Genomic DNA, 15,819 nt, shown 5'->3' on the forward strand with positions numbered 1-15,819 from the left:
AAGTCTCCGTACCCCCACTGTACCACGCTGCGGAATATGTTGTTGTTTTAGACATAAACGAGAATAATAACATTTATATTTCCAAGCTATGGAATATTCTCACTGATTAGTATCATGTTTTGTCATTGACTCACATAACAATTCAATATTTGGTGTTTTCCTTAGTCTGGTGCAATATTGAAACGTACCTCCGTGGAGGCTGAATCCTTTTTTGCCCGTATGAATTGCAGTATCTGGATCTTTGATTTGCTTCTCTTTTGCTTTACAAAAATCTAAAGTTGTAAATCATTAATTATATGCGGCAAACAAAGAAACCAGATTTCATAAATTGACCAATATGATTTATGGTAGTTTTTAAATCTTGCAAAAATTGTACTCCATCCTGTTCCTCTAGGTAATGGCATACCAAACCAACAAAAGGTATATACATACCGTCTGACATGAAGTTATCATTTAATGTGTGTCTCACAGGAGCACTAAAACATTCAGGTTTATGTATTAGCAATTGAGGACTAAATGCTTCATGTAGGAAAAACTCAGCATTAAAGAAGAGTGCTTTTTAAATAGCTGAAGGAGCTGGAATGTAAGAAGAGAGCACTTATAACAAGAGGAAATATTACCAGTATACCATATTGTTATGGGATTTATAAAGAAAATGCAACAAATGGAAACTGTACAACATAATATTGTACTAGACTTTTTCTCCTTTTCATGCATGCTCTTTTGTAAAGTCTGATTTCACTTTCACTGGTAACTTAGTTTATGAAATTGAAAATGAGAGAAAGGGGGTGTGATCTGGAGCCTGACCAAGATGGATGTGTGAGGCTAAAGCTGCACATATAGGGAACATAAATCCATATCAATCCTGGCCCATAAGGACACAAATTAAAGAAAGTTATAAACATTTGTTTAGCCAAAGCGGCAAAGAATATTTAGCGACCAAAAACGTGAATTTTGGACATTATCTGGGCATTATATTGATAAACTTGTGATTTGGGGCTTAGCTGGTGGGATAGCAGTGTGTGGGCCCGGTGAAGAGACCCTCCTGGGACCATGGCCAATGGCCTCCCTTGGTTTGTCCTGCCGGACCCACCCAACAGAATATCATAGGGGCGGGCTCACAAAGGGGAAAGGAAAAAGTGAGTAGCTGCTCTCCATGCAACATCAACCCTTTCCCATCCCAAAAGGTCCTATTAGATTACCAGACAGGCCCTCTTGAAAGAAATCCCCATCATCGGCCTTCTAACGAGTGCAGGAAATACAAGAAATCATTCCTGACTTAAAAACATTAAAGCGCCTGAGCCCTAGAAGCATCACAGGGTTATCTATCCCCCCAAACATCTATACCTGTGTGCGGCCGGCGCAGAAGGCCCTGCAGAAGAGGAGGAGCGGCCATTTTGTCCCAGAGCGCTGCCGTTGGGATACCGGAGCGGCAGGGGTTGCCTCCCCAACAAAACGAGAATTGTTCCCATCGGCGGATAGAGGAAACCCAGTGGTGATTCCCCTAGAGGGCGAGAAATACTGAGCGAGAGAGACGCAGGATTGCCCGATCAAATCCTCGGTCTGACCCTGAGGCAAGCACTGTGGGTTCTATAAGATGGCCGCCAAGCGTGGCTATTGAACTATAATAATAAAGCTACCTGAAGCAGGGACTCAGGGTTTATTGCCTTGGAGGAATGGAAGCCGGCTGAGGTGAGTGGAGCGCCGGTGGGGCGGGACCGGGCAGGAGCCGGAGATAGCCACTTAGGTCTGGAGGCCTGTAGCGGGGCGGTGCTGAGGAGGGACTTGGGCCCAGGCTGCTCCGGAGGCAGAAGAGTGAGAGTTGCCATCTTGGTGTGGTGCAGCACCAGGGACCATTGGGGTGTGTGGGCTTGCCCCCTGCCGGATTGCTGGCCAATTTAGCAGCGGGGCTGAAGAGGTGTGTGGTGTCCTCCCTAGTCAGGGGAATGAAGCAGTGTGGTCGCCCGGCACACAAACATTTGGGTCCCTACACTCCAGACATATCCAAGAAGCCACCGCTGGCCTGTATTAAAGACACAGGACAACAAGTCAGGTATATGTAGCCATTCTGTAAAATGGACTGCAGTTTACTCTTCTGCTGGCAGTAAGCCTGGTAAGTTACAGGGATGCAGCAGTAATCATGGAGGTTTGCCCTCACACCCTGGTGAGGTGCCCTATGTGTGGATGGGAGTGGCTACATACTCTGAGTCCACCATTAGTGACATCAGAGATGTGCCTGCCTCCTGAGAGATATAAGGCACAGCACTGCTCAAAGTTAGTGTGTTGGAGTACGGAGCAGGTCTGTGTTGAGACCTGGGGAAAGAGGCCCGCTAGTGCTGTAACTAGTGTCCCCATTCTATATCAATCAGCATCAAGCTATCAACGCCATACTGTGTCCAGGGACCTGGCACAGGGGTGATCTCCCTGAGGGGAGAGGGGATCCCACTCCATTGGGAGGGTGTACCTTTGAAGGGATCACACGCCGAGATGTGCGGCTGAGTTCATCACTGCGAGGGGCAGCTAGCCCATACCGCAACTACAATAAAGATGCTCAAGTTCAACAAATCCTTGCTGTGTGGGTGTGAAGTTCTTGCACAGGAGGAGGCACCAAAGAGGAGTTCCTCATCAGTCACATCTTCCTGCGGACGCAGAGATCCTGATGAGGTGGAGGCGCAGCACTGGATATAGGTAGGACTCATGCACATTACCTCAGCTGCCTGTCTGGGTTGGCAATCCCCACACAACATCATGCGGGAGACTCAGGAGTCCTGTTGGCAACAGGTGCACCACCAGACACTACCATGTAATGGGGACTGGTTAGACCTCAGGGGCCAATATGAGATAGGCTAGGCCAGAAAATCCGTTACATTTGGAAGCGCTGCAGAGAAGCCCACACCAGAGCCAATACCCTCATAACCTGGGCCCCTAAAGAACAATTAGAGCCCATACATGGCTACCTAAAGCCACAGACCCTGACAGATAAATAAACAGTATCCATTTGCAATACTACAGCTGGAGCAGCCCAAACTTTGTTCCCCCTAAGAAATACCAGAGCAGGAGTAATTAAAATTAAAACAAAGATGTCTCTCAGAGATGTGCACGTGGCGCAGTCCACAATGACCGCCTGAAGCGGGCTCCATGATGCGGCGGTCTACAAAAGATTTTGACAATACACTGGCGACACACTTTATTCGAGCTCGGCTAGTCCCACGAATTCGGGTATACCCGGGTGTATTGAGGTTTGTGACTGTTTTCTGCCCGAGTGCATTGAGGTATTTTCCAGGCAGGGATTGAAGCATTTTATTCCCGCTGGCTGCAATACTGCACAGTATATATATATATATACTGCATTACAATTCATGAATTTATGCCATCTGGTAGACACGCGAAGCATTGCAGCCTATTAAATCCTAATCATTATCATTTAACAGATCAGCCGCCCGTCAGCCAGGCATGAACCCAGGCTGGGAAGGCAAACGCAACGGGGCTTGTCAGAGGTGAGGAGCGGCGCATTCCAGGTATCTGCCAGGTACATACTGGGTATTTGCTCGAATAAAGTGTGTCGGTGCAGTATAGAAAAAACAGTCAAGGCATAGATCGGAGGAGTTAGATCTGGAATTCTTCAAGATGGCTTCAAAAAAGCAGATCCAACAGGATTTCCTTAAGATAAGGGAGAGAAACAGATCGGGCCGGTCAGAAAGCAGGGCAACGTCTCCCGCACAGTCAGACGCAGAATCCGAACATGAGATATGCGCACAATTGTCAACTAAAAAAGACATTGAGAACCTATACGCAAACTCAAAGACCCTGCTCCACCAAGAACTGCAAAATGCACTTAAAGATATCAGAGGTCAGCTCCATAGGAGAACGCACAGACACACTGGAACATAAAGTGGATGAGGTCATTAATAATCAGATGACTTTGGACACAGAGATCCTGGCCCTAAGATCCAAAATGGCTGACCTGGGGGAAAAACAGGAGGATCAAGTAATCAAAGCACGAAGAAATAACAACGGAAGAAACTGTGGCGCCTCTCTAACAAATATGGATGCAAAAACTAATAAGCAATTTCGATACTACCGTTATACAGGGCTCCTACGTGCACTCTATTAACGGTGCACTACTTCGAAGGCCAGTGTCTGCTGCTCAACCCTAAGGGTCTTTCCGGGACCCCCACACAAAAGCAGAAGATATAGGACAAATGTATGAAACACAATCAATAGCCCCACAGATGGGTTGGTGTATGACAGTTATCCACTGAGATCAGCACAAGTGCTCATAGAGACACAGTCACTGCATACACACAGTGGTATATCACAGGGTTAAACAGATGACATGAGCATAAAAATATATATAAATAAAACTTCTTACACGGCCATGTGTAAGTAAACTGCACTTCAATGGTATCTTTTCTGTTCTTTGTCCTCTGCTTGGAGGGATGTCTTCATGTGCTCCCAGATAAAAAGTTAAGCAGTATTATAAAGAATTATGCTTGAACTCTCCTAGACTAGTGGATAATTTGAAGACTAGAATAACCACTATATTTGAGAAGCAACATTAGAGTAGTTAAAAGTAGGGGGAACACAAATTTTAGTTAGCAGAAATTAAGAAATTAAGCAAAAAAAAGTTAGATGGAAACAGGCTTGGAAAGAACAATGAATAAGATGAAGATAAGGTCAACACTCAAAATTATCGTAAAAACATAATGAAAAAAGGTTTCAGTTAATTTACTTTATATGTCTGGTTTTGTTTGTTGAATTGAGTTTGTTCTATTTAGAGTTGATCACCGTGCTTTATATACTGTATTGGGAAAAAAAGAGATGCTAGAAATGTTAAAAATGAAAAGTTGATTTTTAGGCAGACCATCTGCCTGAGACCGCCAAACGGTCCTTACACACTCAGAGATATGAGTGTGAGATTAGCGCTTCTGCGCGGTCGCAGTGGACGAAGGTTCACGAAAAGTGAACAAACGAATCCAGGCTATGTTAGTCACCTGGGTTATTCCCTATACCAGTATGTTGTTTTTTCTTTAATGTTTAAATGTTTTCATTGCAACAATACGTGTAAGAATGTTCTCCTGGTCGCTGCTCGAGGAAAGACCGAGAACAAACCCACAAGAGAAGATGACTCCAAAAACAGGTAAATAAAAATGACACCGAAATTAATATCACACAACGCCAAGGGACTGAATAATTTGGTAAAAAGAAAAATAGCAAAGCAGAATATAAAAGGTTATCAGGGGACATAATATTCCTACAGGAAACACCTTTCACTGCTAGCTCTACACCAACATTCGGGGACAAACACTACCCCCGGTACTGTATTCACAGCATGTGCAAAAGAAAAAAAAAAAAGGGGTTGTCATACTATTAGCAAGGGTCTCTCCATTTAAGGTAGATAATATAAGAAGGAACCCTGAGGGATGGTACCAAATACTCACGGGGACGTAGAGGATACACAGATAACTCTTGTCACTGCCTATGCACCAAATAAAACAAGAGAACATTCTTTACAAAACTATTCTGATTAATAGGTAAAAAATGTTTAGGTCATATAATCTTAGCAGGAGACTTCAATATAGCCTTAAATGAAAAACAGGATAGATCAAAACCTGCTTTAAATACAACCCTGGCATCTAGAAGTGGGGAGAGAAAAGCGTTAAAAGAAGGACTTAAAGCCGCAGTTCATGCAATATCCTGCATGTGTGGTTTTTTTAATAAATCAATTCTGTAGTAAGAAAAAATACTTTTAGCATTTCTGTTTAAAAAACAACAACTTTGAAAGACCAATTTTCTTGTATTCTATTTTAACAAGCATGCTTGTTCCTCTAGCAACGATTTACATTCCCCATATTTAAAGATGTCGCCAAACTTTGCCGATCAATAGACGGAGAACGAATTGACCGGCAGCTATGCAGTTCTTTAGGTAAGTAGAGATTGCCCACATGAAACTATTGAAGTTAAAAAAAAAAACTAAAAAAAAAAAAACGGGAGCCTGAACTGCAGCTTTAAAGAATTTGATTTGAGAGATGCATGGAGAGAGATGAATCTGCAGAAAATAGATTTTACTTTTTATTCGGCACCTCATAAAGTATACACAAGGATAGATTATATATGTGTAGATTCTCTTCTAATCCCGAAAATAATAAAAGCCACAATGCACCCAATTACGTGGTCAGTTCATGCCCCAGTAGAAGTTCATATTGAAGATATACATAAGAAACCAAGTAAAGGGACATGGAGACTAAACGAGTCACTACTAAAGATTCCAGAGGTTATATCAGAAATTAGCAACGAGGAAAATAATTATTTCAAAATCAACTAAGGTAGCATGGCATCAAACTTTACATTATGGGAGGCCCACAAGGCAGTGGTGAGAGGCAAACTTATAAGCGTTGCAACACATAGAAAGAGAGAGAGACGGAAAAAAATTCTAATCCTGCAAGAGAAGATAAAGACTTTAAAAACGTTAGAAGATGCACATAAAACAAAACACAATATAACAATTGAAAAAGAATTACTGGATATAAGAGGGAAATTAAATTTGTGCCTGACTTATAAAGCTGAAAAGGCTATAGAATGGACAAAACAACATTTGTAGGAGAAGGCTAACAAGGCCGATACAATGCTGGCCACAAGATTGAGGAAATATATAATGCAATCTAGAATACAAAGCATCAGAAAAGAGGATGGGGTGTGCACAGCATACCCACAGACAATAGCTAATGAATTCAACACATTTTATAAAGATCTATAATATGGAAATAAAGTGGATAAAGGGAACAACATCAGGGAAAAGCAGAGAAAATTTCTAAAAATGATGAATTTACCTAAACTCACAAGACATAAAAACACTATCCCAGTCAATAACATCGAAAGAAGTTTCAGAAAAAATAAAAGGGCTGAAAATGCCATGGCCCCAAGCCCAGATGGCCTGTCCAATATATATATTATAAAAAAAAACTAGCTCACATACTAGTACCTCATCTAATAAAAATATTTAACAAAGTTTTAGATGGAGAGAAGTTTCCACAAACAATGTTTGAATCAAAAATAATATTAATACATAAAGAGGGCAATGACCCCACACAATGCAAAAGTTATAGACTGATATCCCTGATTAACAATGATCTCCAAATTTTTCCCAAAATACTAGCCACTAGATTGAATAAGTATCTCTGACAACTGATAGATGCAGATCAGGCAGGGTTTATAAGAGGTCGGCAGGCAGTAGATAATACAAGAAAAACAATAAACTTGAACCAAATAGCTAGCAGAATAACACACTGTGACAGGGTAAAGTCAGATACTGATAATTATGCCTGGGAAACATACTTCTGAGTCCTTCATCAGCACTAAAAGGTTAACCCAGTAAGAATAGTTGGGCAATCAGGAAGTAAGTTGAGACAGCTGACAACCAGCTTGATAAGGAGGCTAATGCTTGTAGTAGGTGGCTGACAGACTACAGAGCTGTTCTGTGCAAGTGCTTATCCAGAAGGATTTCATAACCGCTCTCTAGGGACAGAGATTCCCAACCAAAGATACAGTAAGGACTTTCATATTGTTTCATAACTATTGTGATATATGTTTAGGGGTTAGGAAGTGGACAAAGCCAGCCAACCCGATAGACAGGGCCTGAGTGTTTAGCAAGATCTCCCTATGGGGAGTAGGTGTTCTTTTTATGAGTTTTGTTTTGCCTTAAAGGGAAAGTGTGCCCAAATGTTTATTTGTGTTTTGGAGAAATAAAACCACTCAGCATTTGGTTTACACGGAAACTGCACGTGTGGACTATTGTCTGACCTCGCCTACAGGCCGTCCTGCCACACACACCTTCAATGTTACTGTCTCTGGACATAGAGAAAGCTTCTGATCGCATTGATTGGGGATATATGTTTGAGACACTTAGGGTTTTGTGAGTGAGAGGCAAATTTATGAGAGTTATAGCCTTGCTATATGGGGAACCTACAGCTAAAGTATGCTACCTCAATATGCAGTCAGATAAAATACATATCAAAAATGGCACAAGACACGTATGACCTCTGTGACCCCTGCTGTTCGCCCTAGCGATAGAACCTTTAGCAGCTCAAATCAGACTGAATGCGGATATCAGGGGGATAGAGGTAAAACAAAAAGTATATAAGCTATCACTGTTTACCGATGATATATTATTAACAATATCAAGACCCCTAACCTCTCTACCAAACTTACAATGTTCAATAATCTATCGGAGTTCCAAAAATGTATCAGGGTTTAAAATAAACAATGACAAATCCGAAGCCTTAAATATAAACCTTCCACAGGAAAAATTAAAGCTTATAAAACTAAATTTCGATTTCAAATGGAAGACCCAGGCCATAAAGTACTTGGGAATTTGGTTAACCAATACACAGGACACTATATATGAGGCAAACTACCCAGCAATGATAAAATCTTGAAAAAAGAGTTAGAGGAATGGTCTAAATATCATATATCCTGGATAGTTAGAATAAACACTATTAAAATGAACATACTACCAAGAATCTTGTACTATTCCACACATTACCAGTGCAGGTCAGGGCTAGGGATATACACGAATTACAGACAAAAATCACAACATTTATAAGGAACAACAATAAAGTGAGAATAAAGTCGCCCACACTCTATAAATCCAGGGCAGCCGGACGTTTAGCTTTGCCACATTTATTGCAGTATTATCAAGCAGCTCATTTAAGCCAGTTGATCCACTGGCATGATCATAAAAGAGGAAAGAATGGGTGGTAATTGAGTCTGATACACTCTCAAAGTCAACTATAGATATGATATTATGGTTAACAAAGAAAGAAAGACCTGAACTGATGGTGCATCTGGAATCTATTACACACTCACTTACAATGTAGGACTCCTTGAAATTCAAACATGGTCGGACCAACTTAAAATCTCAGATGACACCACTATTGGAGAATTCTAGCTTTACCCCGGGCATGGAACCAACAGTTTTTAAAGATTGGAGCAAGACAGGAATAACAAGGGTAAAAGATCTATGGGCAAATAAAGAAATTCAAGGGTTTGAGGCAGTAATGAGAGAAATTGGGTAACATAAATCAGCCTTCTTTAAGTATCTTCCACTGAGGGACCACATAAGAACTAAAGGCCCATATAATGACTATACAATATTTGAGGAGATGTGTCTCTCGGGAGAGGATAAGAGAGGCCTGATCTCAACAGTATACAACATGTTAGCGGTTTTTAAATCAGAAACTGACATAAAACCCAAATTTATGATAAAGTGGGAATAGGCGTTAGGAGAAGAATTAGATCAAGAGGAGTAAGATAATATATTTGAAGGGATTGCAAGGAGTTCCACATGTGTCCTAATTAAAGAAAATGCATACAAAATTCTCCACCAATGGTATTACACCCCACTAAGATTATCCACATTTCTTAGAAACATGTCACCCCTCTGTCCAAGAGGATGCGGTCAGCAGGGATCGTTTAAACATGTATGGTGGATGTGTCCAAAAGTTACAAAGCTTTGGAAGGCCACAAATGGTATGGCACAGGTAATTCTAGGGTTTGCCTTCCCCTTAGATTCCTGATGGCTTTGCTGTGCTGACCAATTGAAAATATGGAAAGAAACGAAAATAAGCTACTGACACATATATACTCAGCTGCCAGATGTGGAATAGCTAAAGCTTGGAAACAGAAACAACAGCCAGCCCTAGATGCAGTAAAAGCGAGACTTTGAAGGGTCTGTCTCATGAAAAAGCTGACAGGGAAACAAAACAATACACTTCAGAAATTCTTAAAAGTATGGGAGCCACGGAGAAATTATATAGGAAACAGATATATTACTAGGGGAACTCTCCAAATTTGAAGAACAACAAAATAGGAAAGTAGTAAAAACCCACAAACTAAAAAAGTATAATTCTTGAAGTAATCTCAGTGCAATGTGATCTGAATCCGTATAAAACACAGCGGCGGACCCAGAGCGTATTCCGTATTCCACAAAGGTAAGACTGTTAATATGTATCTCCTATCTCCCAGAACGTGGAAAAATATGCTAATTGCAATGACATTTTTTCTTTTTTCCTCCTCCAGTCTTATTAGTTGATTTTCTGTATTAGTTATTTTATGCGCTGTCTTAACAGCGATGTCGTTAATGTCTACCTAATTAAATGTGTTACATATGTATGTGTACAAATGTGTTTAAACTAAAAGTAACACGATACCCTCTTTTAGTTCTGTATCCCAACCCTCACCTTTTTCACAGAAAATTCAAATAAAGAACAAGTTTATAAAAAAAAAGAAAATGAGAGAAACACATCTACATGGGATTTCTGTTATTTAAAATGATAAGAATGTTAAATGGTAATTTAAAAAAAAATATAAATTGAACCAAATAAATAAGGACAATTACATAATGGTAAGCGTTCTTATATTCATGCAATTGACATAAAGTACAGGCTTGGTCCGTGTAATAATCAATTTTCTCACTCTGCTATTGCATCTGACCTCTCTTTATCATGCTGGCCCCATTAAAATCTCCAATTCGCAAAGTTGGATGTTAGGTGGGTGGCGTAGAATTTTGTTATACTGTATTGTTTATTGCCAAGATACACTGTTCATACCATTTCAGAGCTTAAAAATGTTGCTAACATTAACTTCTGTTATGCATTTTCAGTCTTGAACAGACATTTGGTAAGGATCAAGAGTTCTTCCTCAGTAGCTCATTGTCCTACAGTATGACTAGTGGGAATCTACAATTTGAATTATTGTTTTTTATTTTTTACAAAGAAATACAAAATATCCTTCTGTAAATTTGACACTTAACTAGTCGCTGCACTGAATGTCATGTATATATTTTACACATACAGTATATATTAGCTGTTTAGTCTTCTTGTCATGTAACGGTACCGAGCTGACCCGGCAAGCTGGATCGCCAACCCAAAACACGGAGCTCAAGAAACTATGTTTATTTGCAAGTGTAACTGTATAGAAGCATACAAACATACACAAAACACACAATTATCCACTTTGTGACCCACCTCTAACCTGGGAAGTTATTGGATTTCTCCCCACAGAGTAGGTTACCAGGAGGGTGTGCCAGGGGTAGCAGCAATAGCAATAGTTCCCCTAGTTGGGGAAATAGTCCATCATGGGATACAGCAATGTCCTGGGGGCGCTTAGATAACTGGCGCACAACAGATAAAAACAGTCCTTTGCCTTGGTGCAATTACCGGTAGTGGCTGTCCATCTAGTACAGGGACTGACATCCACTGGTTATTTGTTGCAAGGGTTAACGGCATCAGCTCTGTGCGGCAAACAGAAGCTGATGGCTGGAGAAATTCTTCAAAAAGTCTTTGGTTTCTTTAGCTTGGTTTCTTGGCTGAGGACGCACGTATGAAACCGGGCCCTTCAAACAGACAGGGGTTTAGTTCCGCTAGTCCACTCAGTGTCCTAATGCAAGCAGAACACAGGAACTTAGTCTCCCGCAAAAGTCTCCCAGTACACCCCGCAAGGGATACAGATACAGTCCCCTCGAGAACCGGGTCAGAGACAGACTGTCAGGCTGAGCTGTTCTAAGACACACACACACACACACGTGTACAGCTTTGGGCTTTCAGTTATACCTTAAACTTCAGAGAGATGCCAGAATGTCTGCATGCATGCATCAAAGGTTTTTTCTGGCCTCCTTTGATCCGGCTGAGTTAGGAGCGAACTGCTGACACTCTATTCCATTGGAGAATGGAACAGGGTATGCAAGACTGGGGACTCCTTGACAAGTGTTATATTGCACCAAAGCTGTTTCCTGGCTGACAGGCCAGAAGGTGTGAGAAGCAGCCCCTTTACACAAAAGAGTCCTCTCACTTTAGATTACTCTCTTTGATGGGCCCACCCACTGGCTTCATTGGACATGCAAGCAGAGGCATTAGTATGCAAGGAAGGGTTGTTACCTGGCCAGCTGTTCCTCCATTAGAAATGCAGGAATAAACTTATAATGTCCACTTTTCGTTACTGGGGTGAACCCCGAACCCCCTAAGGGTTAGGTTTCGTGGGGATAGGCTGTCCTACTGGCTCCCAGGGTCCATTATCGGGAGACCCCTGCGAGGTGGTTGTAGGACCCCCGGAACCAAAGTTAGGGCAACTTAGCAGATTGGTGCTTTTCAAGGGAAAGGCTATAACACTGATTCTGTTCAGCAAAATAAAAAAAATTCCGATTACAAGGAAGGGGTTCCCCGAGACTCTGGGTTTTTTCCCGCAAAGATTTGCCCCTTCTAGCAAGGTGTGGCGGTACCAGAAACTAGTTGCTAGCACAAAGCGGTCCCGGAGTTATAACCCCAAACAAGTTACTTAAGGAATGGGTCCAATCCCACTTAGCCCACAAATAGTACAATACAAACACCTAAGAAGGGACAGACATACATTCACAGAGGGAACACAGCAATAATACATTTATATACATGTTCCCATGATGAGGGCCGTATCTGCAAGGTGCAACCCAGAGATACCATAGCACCCCACGTCACACTCCTAAACTTTGAATCCCTCATTGTTCTCATCTGTTAATATACGATAGAACACACCAGATGTTCACAGCACTCCAAATGAAAACAAGAAAGCTAATGAAACTTAGAAATAATACTGTGTTTTCTTAGAAAAAAAGGACGTACTACAACAATATACAAATGCAAAAACAGGTAATAGGTGAATGCAGGAAGGGGAGGAGGGGTAGTGAGGGACGGGTGGCGTGATATCACTGGCAAAGTGAGTGTAAGGTGGGGAAACCTCTGACAGAGAATGATGTTTGTGCAGGAAGATGCGGGGGGCAACGTTTCGGGGGAATGAACCCCTTCTACAGGTCGATTTCCATAGCCTCCATAGAGGGGACTATGGTACTTCACAACTCCCTCACATCTCAATCCTCCTAATCTTTAAAAACAAAAGTTGAAGATAAACACACAGTTATATGTGCATATAAATGCAAACAGTTATACATGAAATGGAATCTGTCATCCAACCTGTGTGTAACCTAATATATTAGACACCTGACACACCCTATCAGAAGAGGGACCTTAGAACTAAAGCACACTGTGATGTGATATACAATTAACTCCTGAGTTATATGCAATCTGTCTCGCAGAAATGTTCATTTTGGTTTGACAAGACTTGCAGGAAGCCAGTTCCTGTTACACACTGTACCACAATAGAATCAGGCAAGCCCGAGAATTTGCTCAAATTAATCAGTCATATAGAAAACCTGTGGCAAGAGGGTTCGGGCAGCGTGGTCCTGTTCAAGGCAGACAGTGATGTGTTGTGAAGCTTACAGGATAAGCAGGCTGACTTAAATGTTCTCTTCCAGATTCCTCAGTAGGCGGGGCTTAACGGTGCTCACTTCCAGGTATGCGCCCGATGCCAGTGACGTCATGCTTTTCTGTGATAGGTTACACATGATGTGTGTATAGTATTATTTCTAAGCTTCATTAGCTTTGTTGTTTTCATTTGGAGTGCTGGGAACACCTGGTGTAAAATTTATTTAGGAGAGATTACGGGTCTCTTCACTGTTCCCGCGCACCCACAACATATACATATCTGTAGTATAGCCCCACGTACAGTAGTGCAGTCTGTACAACATACTTTCTGTTAATATACACTGTGCTACTTCTTTTCTAAATTGCCCCCCACCTCTTTATTTCTAATAGGAAGCTGCGCACTCCCTTGAATGGAATAATGTATCCTAAAACATTTCTCTTTATAGGTGATCAATGTCTTTTTGTGGGATAAGGGTTTTTAGTTATGCCACTTCAATTGCTTGAGTGTATGCACGTAGACTGTTTTTCCCTTTAAAAATATTATCATGTCATAAGCAGACACCCGTTTCTTAACTTTTTAACTGTCGAAGGTCCAGTGGTACCAGACTGCCATGAGCACTCTGGCATCTGTAGTCATGTAAAAATCCCATGACCACCCCCGCTGTCGGCTGATGCAAATAGACATAATGGAAGGGGCTCCACTTTTATTTCTATCAAGCTGACTGCTCGTTCACATACTGGGTCTGTCCATAGGGTCAGGATAAAGGTTAAATTCGTTTTTTGCAAGAAAAGAAGACATTAACTAGAAAACGCTATTTCGTTGCGCCTGACCATTCTTTACTACGGACTGAAACGATTTGAATTAACTCCAGAGAAAGAATTCAATAGAGAAAAAGTTGCTGAGGAATGAAGCTATTTACAGTTTGCAGTCCAAGTTTTTCTTGGGAAATTATATTGATTATTTTTCTTCCCAGTCTGAAGAGTAAACCATAGACCCAATGGACTTATTTTTTTATAAACTTTTTATTTGGTTTTGAGATTTTTTAACAGCGTTGTATAGGAAAGGAAATACATTCAACAATAAGGAGGCTCAAACATTAATCAAATATACAAACTGAGTTTAGATAATGCGATTTGGTCAATTCTGCACAAAGCTGGATACCATTTTTATAAAGGAGAAGTTAAGAAAACATAGGCAAGAAACAGAAGAAAATAAACATAAAGAAAACAAAGTAGAAACAATATTGGCCTTTCAACATTGCTAATTCTGTGAATTATAGAATGTTTGTTACCTTAATCTGGAAATGTTGAACCTCCACTTAATAAACATGTTTTCTGATTCTCTTTTTTTCCGTGAACAAATCCCTTACTGTTAGTAGAATATTTGACTGATATGGAAAATTAAATATTCACATCCAATGGTTTTTATTTGTAATAATGATACATAATAAGAAACAGGTGTGAGAAAGATTGTAGGTTAGTATTCTTGTTTTGTGCTTTATTTTAAATTCAAGAGCCTAATTGCAGTAATGTGAATACAATCTGCATATATTGCATTCCTGCAAGTTCTGACGTTTCCACAGATTCATGTTGTACTGATCCACTTATATGTTAATAAATAGGGACACTGAAGCCCACTCTATCCCATTAAAGGAGCAATCTATACTCCATATAACACACCGAGCAACCACATCTAGGTTTTACTCTAGCCATAGATACCACCCATCTGAGGGAATCAAATGCTGATGACTCATTTGAGGACAACCCTAGAATATTCTCTCCAAGATCACTATCCCAGTTCTCATACGAATCCTCAGAATCCCACTTCTCTGGTGCGCCTGTGGGAAAGACCTTCTCTAAACCTGGGACTACTATTAGCAAATCCCTCTAATTCTCCCTCCTCATCAGAACTATACTGCACCTCACCCATATCAGAGCCATACTCAAACTCGATCGTCCTAACCCAGGGTTGCTGAAAATACAGTGCAGCTATCAGGCGATTGTGAGCCCATTGCGATGCATCTTTATGCACATAGGGCTGCGAGGGTACATCAGAGAGGGCATGCGCAATGGTAACAGGGACTGGGGCCTTGGAAGCATCAATGTCCGGGGCGGAGTACTTGAACTTTGCTAGGCCACGACCTGTTGCAGTTGATGTCTTCTTGGAAGCTGGATCTACAGGATTCTGTTTTCCTCGGCCCGTAACCTGGCAGATATAATTATCAATTTCTTCTCTGGAGGGGGCACTACTCACCACAGCAATCACAGCACAGTCCGGGTCCACTCCGGCGGTCACCTCGGAAGTGATGTCATAAGGAGGAGACATTGCAGGATCCCGGTACCGTTCCAAGTCCCGCACCGGAAGTTCGTCATCCGCAGGGTGTAGTTCCGGAAGGTCGGCTCTCCTCCGCATGGAAGTAAGCGCCGGGCAGGGCCTCTTTGCTGGATTCCTCCATCGCTGCCTGCAGGGAGTAAGGAGGTGGTGCCTCATCGCTCTGCTGGCTCGAGATGGGCATTGTGTCGACTGGAG

The sequence above is a fragment of the Ascaphus truei genome, chromosome 1, assembly GCF_040206685.1.
Source record: "Ascaphus truei isolate aAscTru1 chromosome 1, aAscTru1.hap1, whole genome shotgun sequence".
Lineage (NCBI taxonomy): Eukaryota > Metazoa > Chordata > Amphibia > Anura > Ascaphidae > Ascaphus > Ascaphus truei.